Below are 18,590 nucleotides of genomic sequence, written 5' to 3'. Positions count from 1 at the left end.
TTACTTTTGGAAAATCATTGCCCTAGTCTGAGCCTTGGCCTCCACTCATCTGTAAAGCATCTTACCTTCAGGGCTGGTGCTGATGTATGCCATACAAGCAAACGCCAAATAACAAAAACATCATTTCATCTGAATTGTACATTTCCAGCTATGTGCTTTAGTCAACCCCACTTAGATCCCAGACCAGCAAAGCTCTCTGCCACAGGCTCTACCATTCACTTTAACAGATTTATGGATATAATTAGGTGCTTGTCTTAATCAGAGCAATACAGAGATAAACTAGATTTAGTTCACAGTGCAATTCCAGACCTAGTAGAGCTATAACAGATATCCCTGCAGAGAAATTATTTTCATGTATTTTATGTTCCAAAAATCTTTTGAATGTATTCAAGGGAAAGTTACAGAGACGGAAAGTGAGCTGCTACACCATGCCACAACCCAGAGTGTCCCAGGTTAGTGCCTGGCGAGCTGTCTCCATCGACTCACTAACATTACTACCTGGTGTGATGTCAAAATGCTCTATGAATCACACTGGTTTTTCAGAAAAGAGTAATACCTTCTTACAGAAAAACGCTGAGTGTATTATCAAAGAACAGAAGAAAACTCCATGGATAGCATCTACCACCTACAGAACACAAATGGACTGTCCATTTCAGTAAGGAGACTCTGACATTCTATTATTAACACCCTTATCCCATGAGACACACAGGTGTGTGGAGCAGCAGGCTTTTGGGGTTGCCTAACTACAATGTGTATCTGCTTTCTGCCACCTAATACCCGTCCTTAAAAATTAAACCTTCTGAGCAGCCATAGATGAATCCCTGCATGCCACTGAAAATGTAATATAATCAAAACAACAATTTGCTGCTTTTAAATAGAACCAATTCCTCAAGACTCAAGTCACAGTGAGAAACAGGATCTTAAGTTTTGACTTGTTACAAGCCCGAGCAATTAAATCTCATACAAAAACACATTAATACATGGACTACAAGTTTCTGAGGTGAGGAAAGATTAATAACGCTGGTATTTAACATACTATTATAGCTACAGGCACAATTAACTTTCCCTGTGTCTGGTATACTATTGGGTATTGCACTGCACAATACTTATTCACAGCCTCAGGCTTTCCTATCAAAATAGAAGATAAAAATTCCAGTTTTCTAAACCACTGGCTACTGCATTACCAGGTCAATGCACCCAGCAGAGACATTCGGGCGATATGCCAATATTTGGGATATGAAAATGCATGCAAGCACAACTTGCTAATCCCTCCATTTTAAGTCTTTCTTTACCAACTGAAGAGAATGGAAAAAACCTAAACCAAACTCTAGTCAAACCATTCCTGTGTTAGAACTGGTATTAGCCATGAACTGAATGGCATTCATATACATAAATCCACCATCAGAAATTATTTCTGCGTTGTAAATTAGAGAGTTGAGCTGACTTTGATGAGATGGACTGATGTGATTTTTCTTGCAGAGCTTAAACGGTATTTTTCAATTTTTTTTCCATTTTTTTCCAGCACCTAGGTTTAAATCCACAAAAGGAATCTATGTTGAAAATAATAATAATAATAATAAAATAATCACAGTAGATACACAAATGAAAAGCTGCAATTTTCACATTCACCCTCTTAGCTGCTACCAGGATTCCCCAGGCACCTGAAAGTTTTCCATTCTGTAATCATACGAAATTCTGCTTTCAGGCACACCCAATTCTGGCAGGCCTGAGCAGCTTACCACCCTATCTTGCAACTCAGTCTCACACTTGTATTCACAAGCCCTTCTTGAGGGCTTCCATCTGAGGGGTCTGATCCAGATGGCACTCAGACCAGATTCCTTCACTTGTGGGGAAGCAGGCTAGTGGTGGGGGTAGTAATTGGAGGGCTAGTAACAGGCAGGGCTGCTCTGCCCCATTTAGTGGCTCCATTCAACAGGAGTTAAGTGGCACGCTTGCCTCAGATGTCGGAGATCTGGGTTAATTCCTGCTAGGATTGAGACCACTGCTTCTCCAAGTGTTCTATTGACAGCTGACGTGTTCATTTAGAGCGCGAAGCTCTTGATCTCTCTTGCTGAAACTGATACACCTTGCAGGGAACATCAAAGGTCCATCCTGCAGACAGAAAGACCACACAGACACACACACACACAGACACACACACACACAGACACACTCACACACACAGGCACAACGATCACCTGGGAAGATCTGCATTCCAGTCTTCGTTTCAGTTATCAACTCTTTTATCCAATGACTTTGGCATATAAAGCATCTGAGTTTTTAGTGAGGATAAACGCCTCTGGTAAACCAGAATAAAGCTCTATATTTCCAAGAGCATCATGGTTTAAAAACCTGTATTTCCCTAGCCTCCCTCTTCTGCATACCTTCAGGCATCTTCCCACAGATAGAATGTAGGCCCTTGACAGCTGCCATGAATTCCCTGGTATCAGTAAGGAATACAAACTGACGTTAGGGTTTCATGCAGCATTTCCTTGATTTCAATACCATTTTAAGGGCTGTTTTCAAAACACGTATCAAGAGTTTTCATGGATTCAGCCACATGGCAAAGCTGTACAACTGATGTCTATTAACAGCAGACTGCCAAAACCATACAGCACTTGCTGCTGCAGGGAAGATGAATTTCACCGAATTAGTTTAGACGACTCTGAGTATTGGTGACAGTGATTAACAATTAACCCTCTTCCAAGTACACTTAGAAGTCGATTAACTACTGCATCCTTTACATAGAAAGGAAACAATTCAGTTGAAGAAACCTCAATAAACACTGTCTAAGATTATCCCAGGAGAAAATAACCTGTTTATAAAGCACAGTTATTAGAAGAGTTCTGAAGGGATTTCCCCTTATCTACTTATTCAAAGAATATATACTATATTCACAATATAAACCAATGTGTTTTATGTGTATATGCATTACAAGCATTTTCCTGCAGTAGTAAAATGAGTAAACCTGAAACTTTCAAAGTAACTTTATTGCTCAGTTTATAGATTTTCCTAGCCCTTTGATGAGCTGCCATTCCAGCAGGCAATCTTAGCTTCATACCTTTGCTGCTACTACTCACGTCAACCACACCTATTTCCAGGTTGTCTGTGGGAACAGTATGCCCTGGGAATTAGCCGGGCATCTCCCATCAGTAATCCTCACAGCAGAATGCCAAATCCCATATAATGCCACAAAGACTTTCTTCAACACGTGCTCTTTAACACAAAGTTCATTCTGGAGAGAAATAAAATATAACATGAATAAGATACAGAAGCCACTAAGGAAATGATATTCTAGAAAATCCAGGCTCACCAATGGCCATTTTTAAAGTAATCTGAAATAAAGATTGGATCATATTAATAATTAAATAAATAAAGCTTAAGCCAGGCTGCATCTAAGTGCCAGAAGATCCAAATATCCTCCTTCTAGCAAAGCAGTAGCTGTAAGTGTAAATTCTCTGCAGGTGTAAGCCTTAAATTACCAGGAGGTCCAGATTCCAGTGGACATCTTTAAAAATAAAGACAAGCATACTACTATATCCATCACACATCTATTTCTAGACAGAGCAGAAACAGTTGGACTGGGAGTTCCACAATCACGGCATGCAAAATATTTCCTCCCACGTGAAAAGCTCATCTTTCACCAATGCCCACATCCTACTCCGACCACAGTGTTGACATTAAAATCACTGATCAATAACGCTGCTAACAGTAGTTAGGGAACGATGAGGCACTCCATGGAACATCATTGTTCATGTCAGGCAAAGCAGCAGCAGTGCTGAGGCTGACCGAAGAAATTTAAATCTTACACACAGTCCTAATCAAAGTACCTTGCATGGCAAAGTACAAGACGAAGAGATAAAAAATGCTGTAACTGAGCAGACAGATGAAAACGAGAGATACTTGACACAATCCACAGAATTCCTATTACTGCCATTGTTTGGGGGAATAATCAAATGCCTAAGGTGCTCATAAGAAAATCCTTTATTTAAATGAAAATACATAAGAACTATACTCCACAAAAGATCATCTAGAAACTTTGCTGCAAAGATTATTATTTTTTCTGAACAGTTCTGCAGCAGGCTACAGTCTGGTGGAGGACACCACTCATCTGCCTAGCTAGTTTGACTGAATATTATTAATGCATTTCTTAACAGATTTTATACTATAATTCAATATAAAATTTATAATTTTTTTTCATATGTAGACACACACACACATATACACACTGTGATTTCTCTGGTAAAATAACACGATGACCCTGGTGGCATACCTCAGCTGCTCCAGCTCAAATACCACTTTTACTTGATAAACTTCAGTGAAAACTGAAGAAGATTTATGCTAATAGCTGGGATAGGATTAAGGTAGTACTTGAAATAAATTCTCTTTGCTTTTCTTGATAACTGAGGAACAGGAAGAGATGCAGTGTGGCTGCTATGTTGACTTAATAGCGTATATACTGCCAAGATTCAAGTTTCCTATCTTGCATATGTCCAGACATGTGATTTAGCACATTGTCAGAGGTCTTAAGCACTGAAGCCTCTCCAATAAAGCACTGCAAGAAAACAGAGCAGTGTAGTATTACGGAAGGCCAACCATCACCTTTCCAGCTACAATGGATTATTCTGAGAAACAGACACTTAATAAATTGCTAACATTCCTCACAGCACAGAAAGCTCCTTCAAAGCCAAAGCCAACAGAAAAAAATAAAGCACAAAGTAATTTAAATGTGAATTGTATCATCAATCCCTTACTTGTTAGCACTCACCATAAGACAGTCCATGATCTTATCTAGTGGTGGTTAACCACAGGCAAGGTTGCAAACATGGATTTAACTAGTTAAAAGTGCATTCTGACAATTCAGAGCAGATCTCAACTCCTTTTATTTTGGCAACTAAGTACACAAGCAAAGATTTCTTTTGCAATTACACATGCTTCTTAAAAAGAGTTTACCATATAATTACTTCGCTATGGTGGCCAAACTACACTGACAACTCACAAAGCCACATACGGAGGTATATATTTAATAAACATATGCCTTCCACCTTCTTGGTATTACCAAGAAAAAAAATATTTTATATCCACACAGAATAAACAAAACTTTATGTGAGAAAAGTGATACAAATTGGACTTTCCTGTCATCACAGAAGCATTGCCACATTCTTGGCAATATTAAAGAAGATGGGAATATGCTTTTAAAACATCCAAACCCTAGAAATAACTAGAGAATTAACTAATCTATGTTTTAAAATATCAAGTCTTCAAGCTTACACAAAATTCCACAACTAAACAAACCCAGGTAAAACATTAACACAATTAATGAAATTAGAGAAAAGCAATTTGGAAATACCATGCCAGTACAACAAGTCTATCAGCACTATTTATTTTCTTGAGTACACATCCAGAGAAAGCCTGCAATATCTTGGATTCTTACTTTGAAGAAGTCTTTGTAGTCTCCTCTGGCCACCAGCCAAAGAAACCACCATGGTCTCATGGTTATCCATCAGTTTGAACTACAGGCACTAACCGCCCTGTTTCATGGTTTTTTATAGCCATGTTACTATTTCCCTGATAAGCAACTGGAACAGACGCAGAGTGCATCCTTCCCAAGACCTCCAGGCCTCAAGGTCAACCCTAAAACCATTTTTGCTTCCTCATTTCTGAATGCTTAAGTCAGAGCTGTCCCCAGAAATAATGCAAGGCTGCCCAAAGCGAAGAAAGGAAAGGAAAGGAAATCCTTCTCTTTCCACGCTGCCTAAAATTATCCTATGTGCATCTCTGTGACTATCAAGATTGTACACAATGCATTCACTCAGCCTTCAAAATCCCAGGATCTGTCTCTAATTGTACTTACTCTAGCATGACAGTGGGATACAAAGAACGTTCATAAATAAATTCATGTGTCCAATGACATTTTCCAGTGTTTGGGCACCATATGACATTTTTTCAAGTTAGAATAACCCTTAAAAACAGTGAAAAGTGTTTACTTTCTGATTTCCTGTACCTACTATCATTATATTTCTGTACGGGTTTTTCAAAAGACCTGACTTCAACTACTGACATCTGTTTAAAAACCTGACCCACACTGTAGCTCTTCAACCTTTTTCTACTGAATTAAGGCATCAGAAGAGTCACTGTATGGCCTGTGCATTTTTTAAAAGAAGTGAAAACACAGCCTCTTTCAAGCCAAGGGTAGTTTTGTCATCCGTCTTTTTAGGAGGCAGCGTTCCACCCTGCAGCTGCAATTACTAAAAGCTTTAATGGTCTTACTTTGGAAGGAAGGGATGGATGCTAGTGGTTTAAAAATCCAAGAGCAGTTAGAATACAAAACATGCAAGAGGTTCAGGGTAGCAACCTGTATGTCTAACACTCCAGGATGCACTAGTCACTTTTAAAAATTGCTTTATTGAAAATGTAAGAGAAGTAAAATGGCCCCAAAAGCCACTCCCTGAAAGTTAAGAGACGGAATGCTGTTCATTAGTCACACTGTCTCACCAGCAGAGAGAAAGCTGGTTACTTTAATTGCTCTTTTCCCAGGTGGGTAACACCAATGGCAAGCCAAATAAAAAGTGGGTAAGATTGGAAAAACTCAGTAGAATGGTGGAAGGCTCTTGCGTGAAGTTTTGCCTGTCTTACACAACTAAGAACACAGTCTTCGGATCGATACACTGCCAAGTCATTAGGTACCTACAGTAACACTGTTTAGGTTCTGCAGTCTCTCTCTCGGTTCTGTCCCCTTCCTCCCTTAACCCTGTGGTTGATTGACCCCAGGCAGCGATTAAACACTCACCATGAGGCTTGCTCTCTCCCTGCCTCAGCGGGATGGGAGAAAGAATTGGAAGAGAAAAAGTAAGGAAAACACTGTGGGTTTAGATAAAGGCAGTTTAATAAGTGGTGCAAAGGCAATCACACACCCCTTCCACCAGTGGACCAATAATGCCCAGCCACTCCTTGAGCAACAGCTATCTTGAAAAGACTACCCCCCAGGTTGTATTGCTCAACATGACATGATATGGTATGGGAGACCACTCTGACCAGATCAGGTCTGTTGTCCCAGCTATATGCCCTCCCAGCCCTGTGCCCACCCCCAGCCTACTTGCTGTGGGGGGAAAGTGAGAAACAGAGAAGGCCTTGATGCTGTACAACTACTGTTCAGTAATAGCAAAACATCACGTGTTATCAACACGTTTTAATCCCAAATATAAAACAGAGCACCATATGGGCTGCTACGAAGAAAAATAACTCCTCTTAGAGGGCAGATTTAGATCAGGTATTAGGAAGAAATTCTCCCCCGTGAGGGCGGCGAGGCAGTGGGCCAGGCTGCCCAGAGCAGCTGTGGGTGCCCCATCCCTGGCAGTGCTCCAGGCCAGGCTGGATGGGGCTGGGAGCAGCCTGGGCTGGGGGGGGGGGGGTGTCCCTGCCCAGGGCAGGGGTGGAACTGGGTGGGCTTTAAGGTCCCTTCCAGCCCAAATCATTGTGTGATTCCATGAACACAATCCCAGCTGGACCCAGTACAAACCTCCATGAGCAAGCTCCTGTATGAGGCTCTGCACAGAAACAATTCCTTCCAACAATAACTCAAAAATGACAATGACAACCTGATCACTGAATCACAGAATAGTTGAGACTGGCAGAGGTCATCTTGTCCAACTGCCCTGCTCGTGCAGGGCACCTAGAGCTGGTTGTGCAGGACCTTATCCAGGCAGTTTGTGAATATTTCTAAGGAGGGGGACTCCACAACCTCCCTGAGCAACCCATGCCAGTGCTCAGTCAATGCAAAAAAACCAAATTCTGTTGCTGAAAGACAAATGCTCGTTGTGCCATATGTTACATAACACAGAAAAATGCTATGTGTTAAAATATTTGATGCGACTTCTGTTACACTGTGTATCTTTCGGTGTAAATAACAAAAGGTAAACAACCTCTCTCTACCAAACATCTACCTTTTTTAAAGCTTGCCCTACTAGGTGGCGGGCTTACTAAGTTCTAACAAGTAAAAGTAAGTCCTGTGGCAATAAAGTATGTCAGCAGAGGCCTTTTCTTCCTCTCCTGTTAATTCTTAGTGAAATATTTTTCTATATCTCTGAAACTGGCTTTGAACTACAGCAAACAATTCTTTCCCATCAGACAGAAATCCATTTGTCAAATCACTAGGGTGTTGCTAAAGTCAATGTTGGCCAGGAAAGGGAGTAAAGTCTACTTCAGCATGCCATCGAGGACATTCACAATAGCTGAGGAACTGCTCTAAGTGAACTGAGATTCTAAATCCTGGCAAGTAGATGGAATGTGTAAATCTCACATATCAAGAGCGTTTACACAAAACAATCAAACCTACAGCCAGAAGGAGGAACAATTACAGCTGGCGGTTGGAAGGACACATCATGGTGAAATGCATACAAAGAGACTCATAATAAAACTACACACAAACAGAAAAACAAATGAACAATAAACACAACAACATCTGTCTTCAGTATTCAGACTGTTCCCCACCCTAGCCAAGACATACAAGTCTAATCAAAATTATTGCTTGGAGAAGCACAAAAAGTCACAAGCTAATATAATGATAAATTCAAACTGCATTAGCCTAGAATATGGACAAATGCGTAATTTTTCTTTCTTGATGAACACCTAGATATATACCCCTTGCCAATCTCAGCCTAGCAAGCACCATGATCATTGATACTACTGCCCTGTGACACCCACGAACTACAAGTGTGGAAGTCACGTAAGGGGAATTCACTGGTGACACTGAGCAGGTATTTCTTACTCAAGCTCATATTTTTAGCCCCAGAAGTTACCAGTTCAAGTCTAATGGCACCATTCAAGATGGCGGCTGCTGTATAATCACAAACTGGTTGTATTTTGATTCTCTGCAAGACAAATCCATAAATAAGATAAACTGATATCTTCATTATTTTGAAAATATAATCTGCTTAGTTCCTCAAAATCCAGGAAGCACTGGCACTTTCTTATAACTAAATAAGCTATTGTTCAAACCACGACAGAACAAAAAGAACCACATGACATGATCATAACTCATTAAACTTGAATGTGAGAAAGACAGCTGGGATAACACAACTGAAATATCAAATACTCTGCTTATGACAAGTATTCCATTCCATCACGTTTCACATTAGATACCCTACAACAACTAGTCCTTATCAAGATGATGCAGCACCGAGTACATACACTACATATCCAGAGGTTAAGATAGTAGTCTCAGCAAGAGTTATTAGCTTCAAGTCCTAATACCTGATACTTTCAAAAAGCTGGTCATTCGCAGTATCAAGGTGGGGCGGGGGGAAATGGAGAACTGTTGTCAGCCTGAACACCAGGAGCCCTGAATTGTGACTTGACTTAGCACAGAAATCATGGTGCCTGGAGGTAGGCAACGATAGCCCTTAATCTCTTGATTCTAAAAGAAAAAAAAAGCCATGCAGATTTTAGTTAAATTAGCAGGCTGGTTCAAACAAAACCTTACTGTAAGTATCTTACAGTACCTATGTTACAGTGTACGGTTCAAACGGCACTCTCAGCCCTTCACACAATTCTGTCAGAAAAGGTGCACACCGAATGTCTCATTTCCTAGAACTAGTGAAGTAGAAATCCTACCTCGCTTGACAGATCTTCTTGTCTAATTATACTGTAATTAACTTCATTTCATTGCTTCACAGAAGAAGAGATATTTTCGAGTCTGTGCAGATTAGCTGTAAATCTGTAGCTCTTCTACACCTCGTTAATACTTTAAACACCTATTTTAAGTTTTTCCACTCTAGACATAATTTGTGTCAGTGTAAATTCTTTCTAGCCATACTCTCATAAATCTGGTAATCTCTCCAAATATGAGATTCATTACAGGGAGGGAAAAGAAAGCTGGGAATTTTGGGTTTTGAATAGGATTGTTTTGAACTTGGATCATTTCAACAAACCAGCTTGCAAAAGAACTGTACTGAATCAACAGCGCAGAGGCAGGTGGGAACCACAAAATACCTTCAGGTATGCATACACACCCTCCCTCCCACAAACCTCACTGGCATAGGGATGTTGGTAGCAGTCTGGCCCGACTACTCAGACTACCAAAAGCTTTAGTACCAAGAAAGTACAGAAACTGTAATATTGCTGGAGGTGGGTAGGCTGAAAGGGAAGCAGTTGGGAACAATGTAATCAGCATTTCCTCTAAACAGGACTCCTCTTTTGTTGTTGTTGTTGTATATACCGACACGATTTACTGCTCCTCATTCCCTTTGGTCAGCTGTCCTCCAAGGGTAGCAGCCAGTGCTGGATTTCCAAATATGAAGCCAAACAGCCAATTCTGAAATGTTATGAAGAAAGCTGTAAGCAACTCCTGAACCTAACAGTGATACTCTTTTAAAGCTTAACACTTTATTATCCTTTTCAGTTTTGATCTAATGAATCAGTGAGAATTTTCAAATCCTGTTCTAATATTTAACAGTAACTCCTGCAAAACTACAGCACATACCTCAATGTGTAACATTATGCTCAGTTTGGTCTGTGTTCTGCTAATAATACACACATATTAAAGCAAGAAATCCCTTCAGTTTATTTTGTTAAATCGAAATAACTTGACATGAAATGTAATTATTAAGGCACAGAGTATCAATTTCACGGCATCTAGTCAGAGAAAAATTCTTATTAGAAAGTGGGGATGGGGGGTGGTGGTGGAATTAAAACCTGGCCTAGATTAAATCCAATAGTCATTCACTAAAACAATGATAATATCAGAATGTGGCTGCCCAGTGACAAGTGGTCAGTATTGCAGCTTCAGTGAGGTGCTACTAGAAAAGACAACAGAAGCAAGTGTTCAGTAAGGTGACACAGGGGATGGCAGTATGAAGTAGGGGAGCATACTGAGCATCCTTGGTAGAAGTTCCTAAGGGAGAAAGGACTGATCAAAAAACCAGACCACCACCACCACAAAACACAGGAAGGCTCTTCCCTGGAACTGCAAACTGCAATAATCTTTTGTTTCTGTGCTATGAATTTTGAATTCTATCAGACTGGATTGATATTAGGCAGTGTTGTAACAATCTTAAAAATATAAAAAAAATTAAGACGAACAGAATGCAGCTGAAAGCCAAAATTAGCATCCAGAATTAGTTTTGACAGGGAGATTCCCCAGCCCTTACAACCACATAGTGTTTTAATAACTGAAATCCCAGAAGAACAGCTGTTGTGCCAGTATCTCTCACCTCTAGCTGGTTCAGACAAACTGCTTCTTTGACTTCTGTAGAATCTGTGCTGCTGCCTTTTTTTATATACTCAAAAATAATTTTTATATGTTTATATAAACATCCTCTAATTTGATTCTACAAACCATGTAAGGCATATGAGACCATTCCCTTAAACCTGCACCCCACAAGTGGAATGTTAAATTGACATGCACCAAAAAAAGACTAAGAAAGGGTGATGTCTACAGATATACCACATAAAATACAATTCACCATTTACTCTTTAACCCCAGTGCACTTGTGTCTGGAAACCAGTCTGTTCTCTGACAGTTCCAAAGAGGGAAGAACCACTGTAATCTTAATTTTTTTAAAAATGTTTGACTTGTAGGCTTAGTTTTAAAGGATGGATAACAGGACCTGTCCTTTGAGCAGACTCAAATGTTGGAGCAGCCACATTACCCTGGATAGCTGAGATCAAACAGCTGATCATGCTCTCTGTCCTGTGACTCCTGGATGAAATGTCAATTAGAGGATTATCCTGCACAGTCCTGCAACCACAAATTGCTGGAAACTACAGAAACAGCTGTAATGACGAGTCTACGGAAGATGTTACATTACTTGAGCCAGGCACAACAGACGGAGCCAGTGGACTGTGAGGACAAATGATGACTCCAGCTGGAGAACAGTGCCAGGACCTGAACACCCACCTCATGCTCCCCAGCCACACAGCTATGAGCCAAGGAAAACGTGGCCATATAGCCAAAATGGATTTTCAAGCTTACCAGGTTAAAAAAGGAACATCAACACCAAACTCACATCTGACAAGTACTGCTTATGTAGGCACCAAAACTCTTCATATCTGGCCTTAAATGAAGTTTAAGGCAAAAACAGTACCTGTAAACAAGGTTTTACACACCGAGAGGATAATTCTTACCGCATTAGCAATGCAAGGCACATACGCCTGCATTTCCCTCTATTTCATAAGCTTTTAGCTCCATTTCTATGTATTAAGTTGAGCTCTGAATTAGCGCAATTTGCCACAACAGGTTTATTCACATCAAGACAAAGCTGGGGCAGCACTTTTCAAAAAAAGGATTAGATGACTGTAACATCTACCATCTGCACTTACGCATGTTTAGACTCTGAGAAGGGTAATCACCACACTTCAGGGCATGATCTGCAGGGGTCAGAAAGATAATCTTACACCTATCTTTCTGTTTTTGACATTGCCCAATTGGGTAGGTGCATAATAGAGGATATTAGTCTTCCCTGAAGCATTAGTTATTCATCACTGCCAGAGGCAGCTTTACAGATCTAAGATTGAGCCAGTCTAGTATGGCAACCTGTTCTTTCAAACTCTGAAATGCGCTGCACAGACCAGAGCTTGAACACTAAGTGTATTACAGATACAAATAAGAAATCATCTACATGTACACCCAAAGATTTCATGGAGCAATTCTGGAAGGTGTCATTGTTATACCAAGGGCCTACAGGCCACTAAAGACTGTGAGTATTTAACAGAGGGGGTTTTGTTTGTTAAATTTCCCTTTAAATAACAGACAGAAATTACAATAACTTGCATTTAAACCTAGAGCAAGTATATATAGATGTAAATCAAGCACTGCTCCTACAACTGCTGTTAGTTTTCTGTCTGTATAACCCAAGACAGGCCTAAGGATTTCAGTCTTAGGTTCTCTATCATTTGGAAATACCCATGTAATCTTCTTAGGCTACAGGGAGGTAGACGCATTTCTTTATAGAGACACAACAAGGCTACTTTGACTGACATAGGGAAAGAAAATAGTTCTCACAGACACGCTAACTTACAAGCAAAATAAATAAAGAGTGTGAAAACTATATTTCAAAATTTTGAGTAAGCAGTAAGTTCAATCTATTCATACATCTGATTTGTCACCTACTTATTGCAAGTACCTCCGCCCATTTTGCATATCAACATGTACTCCTATTTTAAAAAATGAAGGATGAAGACTGCTTTCCACGAAGCTAGCCAGCTTCTGCATACATGATGCTTTCTGTATGCACACATTCTGCAGGATGGAGTGGACCTTCCTCTGGCTTGAGAGCTGCCAGTGGAAACACCCCTGGCCTCAGCCAGCCGGCCCGGCAGGAGCAGCAATCTCCTCCTGTCCCCAGCTCAGATGGTCACCTCAGAAACGATGATCCAGTTGACCTGTAAGTCACTACAATTCAAACGAGTTGGCTTAGCTTAAACACTTAAATAACAGGTCTTGGCCAACCCAGTGCATTTAAAATGCAAAGGCGTAGGGAGCATTTACAACATGCCATTAGATCTGAGAGCTTACAATTCTCCAGCAAGAGCACTGAGGGCAGGATGGAGTTCAACCAGCAGTGACTGTGTCATATCTATAAACTTCAGAATAACTTATTTAACTGCTAGTGAGGTCCCAGTCCACAGTAGAGTGCCTTTACATAACTCACTGATTAATAAATGGCACTGCTACAGAACAATTTTTATTAATCTCATCATTTCAAATAAGAATTTTTTTTCTCACCATGCTTCTAGAGAGATGGGATTTGTTATCAAACCATTTTATTTGAGAAAGAACAGAAAAGAAAATAGACTTCAGAAATCTTTTTTTAATGCTTTGCTAATTTAAAGCTGAAAATAACTTTCTCTAAACAGGCAATAGGGTTTACAGAAACATTCAAGCAGACACCTTCATTCTGGACTCTCCCACCACCCCCATTTGACCTACTGCTATCTTTAATAGGAGAGAATTCCACATTCCGTATGGTTAAACTGAAACATGGGGAAGCTCGATGTGCTCACATTTCTTGGGGTGAAACTGGCACCCCTAATAATACCATCACTGCCGTGCTGTTTGCACTGGGAATTCTTTACAGACTGATCAATTTTCACAGCAATTCATGGAAATAGAAAAGTCGTCATTATTCCCACTGATGAGACAAGAAACAGATGGAAGATAAATGACTTGTCTAGAACCATTCAGCAAGTCAGAATACAGCTGAAGCCTAGATCTTTTAACAGAAAGACTCATGTTCTAATACTTTAGTATCCCATTTCCAGATCTGTAAAGTGGTACTAAGAATGAGCTTCCTAAGTTTATTTCCAGCAGGTTTCACACAACAGTTCAGATTTGTTTAAATATCAAAGCAAAATCAAGACAAAAACCGCCAAATGAACACCATTTTACCCTAATTTGGTTCCTTGCCAAAGCCTGTAGTTCAAACCAGGTACATCAAAAAGCCCTGAGCTTCAGGCAAGAAATCCCAATCTAGTTTTGCTGGCGCAGAGAGAAAGGTGCCATTTCAATGTGAAAACGGATTGTAGCTTGTGCATTCTGTTCTGGCTTCTCATGGGCACTAGGTTCTGAGTGAGAAAAACAACACATGCAAACAGTTATACTGAGCCTTCATTTCAGCATTTGGCACTCGGAACAAACCAGCCCGGTAACCAGATGTCTGCTGAAAGCACATGCAAAGTCTTGAAGGTGAAGCCTCTTATTTAGATTAAAAGATTCTCAGAGCAGTTAATGGAAAAATAACTGTCAACAACACACACATCATACAATATAACTCAATCCTTAAGGAGAGCTGCAATCTGAAATGCCTTCTGAAGTTTATTGGTGTGGCACTATTGTACGTACCTTTTCACCGCTTTTAAACTGTTAGACATGTACCTCTTCCAGAAGTCCTTTGAGTCACACACATGAATAACCGAAGCATTCCTTTCCCTTGAGTCTACTAAATTCAGCTACTGGATACGACAAAAGAAAAGCAAATATCGAGGAATTTAGACTTAAAAAAAGGAGGATGATTTTCTAAAGTATCAGAATTCATGCAGCAAAATTTGATTTAAGATGGAGGACTGTTGTAAAGAACCCCTCAAACTAGTGAGGTAGAGGGTACGTGGGTTTTGTGGGGTTGGGGTTTTTTTGCTTAGGGCCCATTTGGGCTGAGAAATGACAGACAGCCCTGGAAAATTCTTTACCCTTCAACTATCTTGCTCTACTTGAGAGACATTAAGCACCCTTAGTATGCAAGGTGTTGCCATTCTCTTTCTCTTACCTCTGCTACTGAGTTCCTTATCTGCTGCCTGCACTTGAAGTGCGTGGCAGTGATGGGTAAGATGTGCTGTGCTACAGCACGCACAAGTCTTGGTATCTTCTGTTTTGTAACCTGAGTTTGCAACTCCCAATTTCAGACAGGGCTCTCCTACATAACTGACACAACTTGTGTAAAAGGAAACGCTCCATATCTCTTCTCCCACAACTGAGGCTTGGGCAAATGGAAAACAAGGCAGGAAGAGACTGTGACAAATTGACTGTGCGGGACGTATCAGCCTATGAGTTAGCAAGGTACAGGTGTCTCTTCTAGAGAGTTCCCAAGGGTGCATGAAAAGGTGCCCATTCTTCTAACACTGACTCTTTCACCCGCAGTACTTGCCAATCCCATGCCTCCCCAACAAAGAGACCATGTCTACCCTCACCCTCTTTTCTTTCTGCCGGATAAAGCATCCAGCACCTGGTGCCAGCCAGAGGATGGAATTCATCAGAAGTGTTTCAAGGATCAACACAGAGGATCCATCATATATAAGCTGATTACAGGATTTACCGGACTCCTGACAGTTAACATCACACAGCCAGAATGCCAGATGTCAGGCATTGGAGATACGGCTCTGGCAAAAACAAGCTAAGGCAAAAGGCCCTAAGATTATCTGCCCTGGAAGGGATTTATTTACGTGATGCAACAGGCTGTGAACAGAGTGCTGCAGTTACCACGCTGGGAAACACTAATTGACTTAAAGCAAGTAAGGCATGACAAGAAGAGGAAAAGACTCTCATCAGCATTAGTAGTGAATTGTGGATTGACTAGAAGAGCAGAAGTATTGCTGTGCAAAGATTGATGAATCACTGAGCCATGCCCGCTGTAGCAAACAGGACAACTCCCTTCATCCTTGCTAGAAAACATCCATCTGCAATTGCCTCTGGAATCCACCTGCAGGACTGTACTGCTGGTGTGCGGCCTGGCCACACTCGGCCCGGGTACTGCCTGGTGCTGGCGATGCGAGGTAGACACGCCAAAATGAGAATGGGCTCTTCTTTCAGCTTTGAATTCTCTTTCTCCGAGCTGGCATATGCACTCTCCAACACAAGGGAGGGCTTTATTGTTTGTCATCATAAACCTTCTGTTTTCTGTCCTTTTCTTAAAAACTCACCTGAGAAGAGGAAGAATGGGGTGCCCCAATCAGGACGTTTATAGTTACAGAGGAAGCCTGAAAACTGTAAACTTGGAGGTTGAAAACTAACCTGAGAAACAGCGATCTCAGCACTTAATATCTTATTATTTTAAACAAAAACATGTTTATTGAGGGAGGGAAACTTGACTCATTATCTGAGCATCTGGGATTACCAGTACTGTATTTATGAGAGAGGTTGCAGTACATGGCTCTCTGCATTTGCTCTGATCTCTCCATCTGCAGTTCCAGGCTCTACCCGCGTTACCCTCTGACAGACGGGAAATCATATGCACCTCTTTTCCTGAGATTGCCCTTAGGAATCAACCAGCTGAGGCTCGCAAACCAGTTCTATCCCCAAGAACAGTGTACACTCATCAACGCTGGGACTGTTTTTATTAACCGTATCATTGGAGCACCCACAGGCCTTGCACAGAGCCGCACCCTCGGCACCCTCGATACTGCACAGACACCACCGGTCACCGCTCCAAGGACCTCACAGCCTAATTCCACAGGAAACAAGGCGGCTGCGCGGGATTGGCGCACGAGGAGCCCGTGTCCCTTCCCGGGGGCCAGGCCAGGCAAAGGTGCCCAGGCCCCTCACACACCGTCACAGTGGGCAGCTTGTCTTTTTTACTTACTTGTGCTATTTATTTACTCGTATTCGCTTCATTACACACGTATTTTAATGACTATTCTCTAGGGGTGAAGCGTAACACGTTTACTTTTAAAAAAAGCACAAAGTTTCCTGACACACCTGTGAGAAATGAAGAGTTTGGGTTTTTTGTTTGGTTGGTTGGGGTTTTTTTTTAGCTGTATAATCACCAAGAACACTGCTGCAATACTGCGATTTTACAACGTACCTATAAAACACGGTGTGTATTTCGGATGCGAAGCACTTGACGCTGAACGCCCAGCGCTTCTCACGGGCTCGCTCCCTCCCGCAATGCTTCTGCCTCCCTCAGCGCGGAGGTTTGAATCCTCCTGCTCCCAGCTAACGGCGGGGCCGGGGGCCACCGGGCTCAGCACCCCCGGCCCCGCCGGGCTCAGCACCCGCGGGCGCCGCAGCGCCGAGCCGGCCCCTGCGCGCCCCAGCGCGGCCCCGGCCGCCCGCCCGCCCGCCCTTCCCGCCTCTCGCCCTGAGGGGAGGCGCGCGAGGCGCGGCAGCCCGTACCTCACCGGCCCCGGCCCCTCCGCGCTCCCCCGCGGCGGGAACTCACCCTCCGGCCGGCGGCCCCGGCGTGAGGCGGCGGCCGGCCCGGGCCACACCGGTCGCTGCGCCCCTGGCTCCGCGGGAGGCGGGCGGTGCCGGCTGCCCGGCGGAGGTGGGGCCGGGGCGGGGAGCGAGCGGCTCGGACACCCCCGCGCCCGCCCCCGCGGGCGGTGCCGCGGAGCGCCGCCGGGCGAGGGGCTGAGGCGCCCGGCCCCGGTACCTGAGGGCGGCAGGGCCGGCGGCCGCCATGGGGACCGCAGCCCGGTGGGATCAGGCGGCGGGGCAGGTGGCGAGGCTGGCGCGGTTTGAGGTGAGGCGTGCGGGCATGCGGTCAGCCGGGGGGCTGTGCTGAGTGGGTTGCGAACGAGAAGGCGCCGTTCCCAGGGGCGTGAAGGGCCGGTGGAGGAAGCCTGGCAATCCCGGCAGGGCCGGCCGGAGTCAGGTGTGCTTCCCACGTTATCCCGAGGAACAGACTTGGCATCCAAGTTCCTGGGACTGCCCTCGCCTGCCCAGGCTGTGCAGATGCCGCATGGGCATGGAGGCCTCAGTGGGCCTTGGCCTCGGCGTCGCTGTCGTTCGAGTATCAGAGGCACGTTAACGCCTGAGCTGGTAACACCTGACCACCAGGTATCTACAGTCAAAACTATCGAAGGCCTGTATTTCAAGATAAACACAGTCTCCACTGAGTTCAGCCCTTGGGAGGATAAATTCAACACGTTCTAAGTTTTAGCTAAGAGGTGTTTTCATCAATAGATTTGCAGTGAGTATTTTTGCAGGGATGCAAACGCCTATCCTTTGGTTTTTCACTGTTCTCTTCTGTAAGCTGAATCTTGGAAATGGATACAATAATTTGTGGTGTTTTCATAGAGTTCATTCTGATGCAATCCCACATTCTGAAAATGAAATTGTAGGGATACACTTGCAGTCAGGCTGCTCTATAATTGAGTTC

General features: G+C 42.8%; 1 protein-coding gene across 1 annotated transcript in view; it reads right to left on the bottom strand.

The window, feature by feature from the left end:
- LYPD6B (LY6/PLAUR domain containing 6B) overlaps positions 1 to 17,747 on the bottom strand; it is a 58,516-nt gene extending 40,769 nt beyond the window's left edge. Inside the window, exon 1 of the mRNA XM_055813095.1 lies at positions 17,649 to 17,747. The gene's annotated coding sequence lies outside the window, so the exon portion shown is untranslated. The remainder of the gene's footprint in view (positions 1 to 17,648) is intronic.
- Positions 17,748 to 18,590: the final 843 nt, after the last annotated feature.

Source organism: Falco peregrinus, chromosome 8 (assembly GCF_023634155.1).
Source record: "Falco peregrinus isolate bFalPer1 chromosome 8, bFalPer1.pri, whole genome shotgun sequence".
NCBI classification, from domain to species: Eukaryota; Metazoa; Chordata; class Aves; order Falconiformes; family Falconidae; genus Falco; species Falco peregrinus.
The sequence above is the reverse complement of the archived record's forward strand: the minus strand, read 5'-3'. Positions and strand labels throughout refer to the sequence as shown.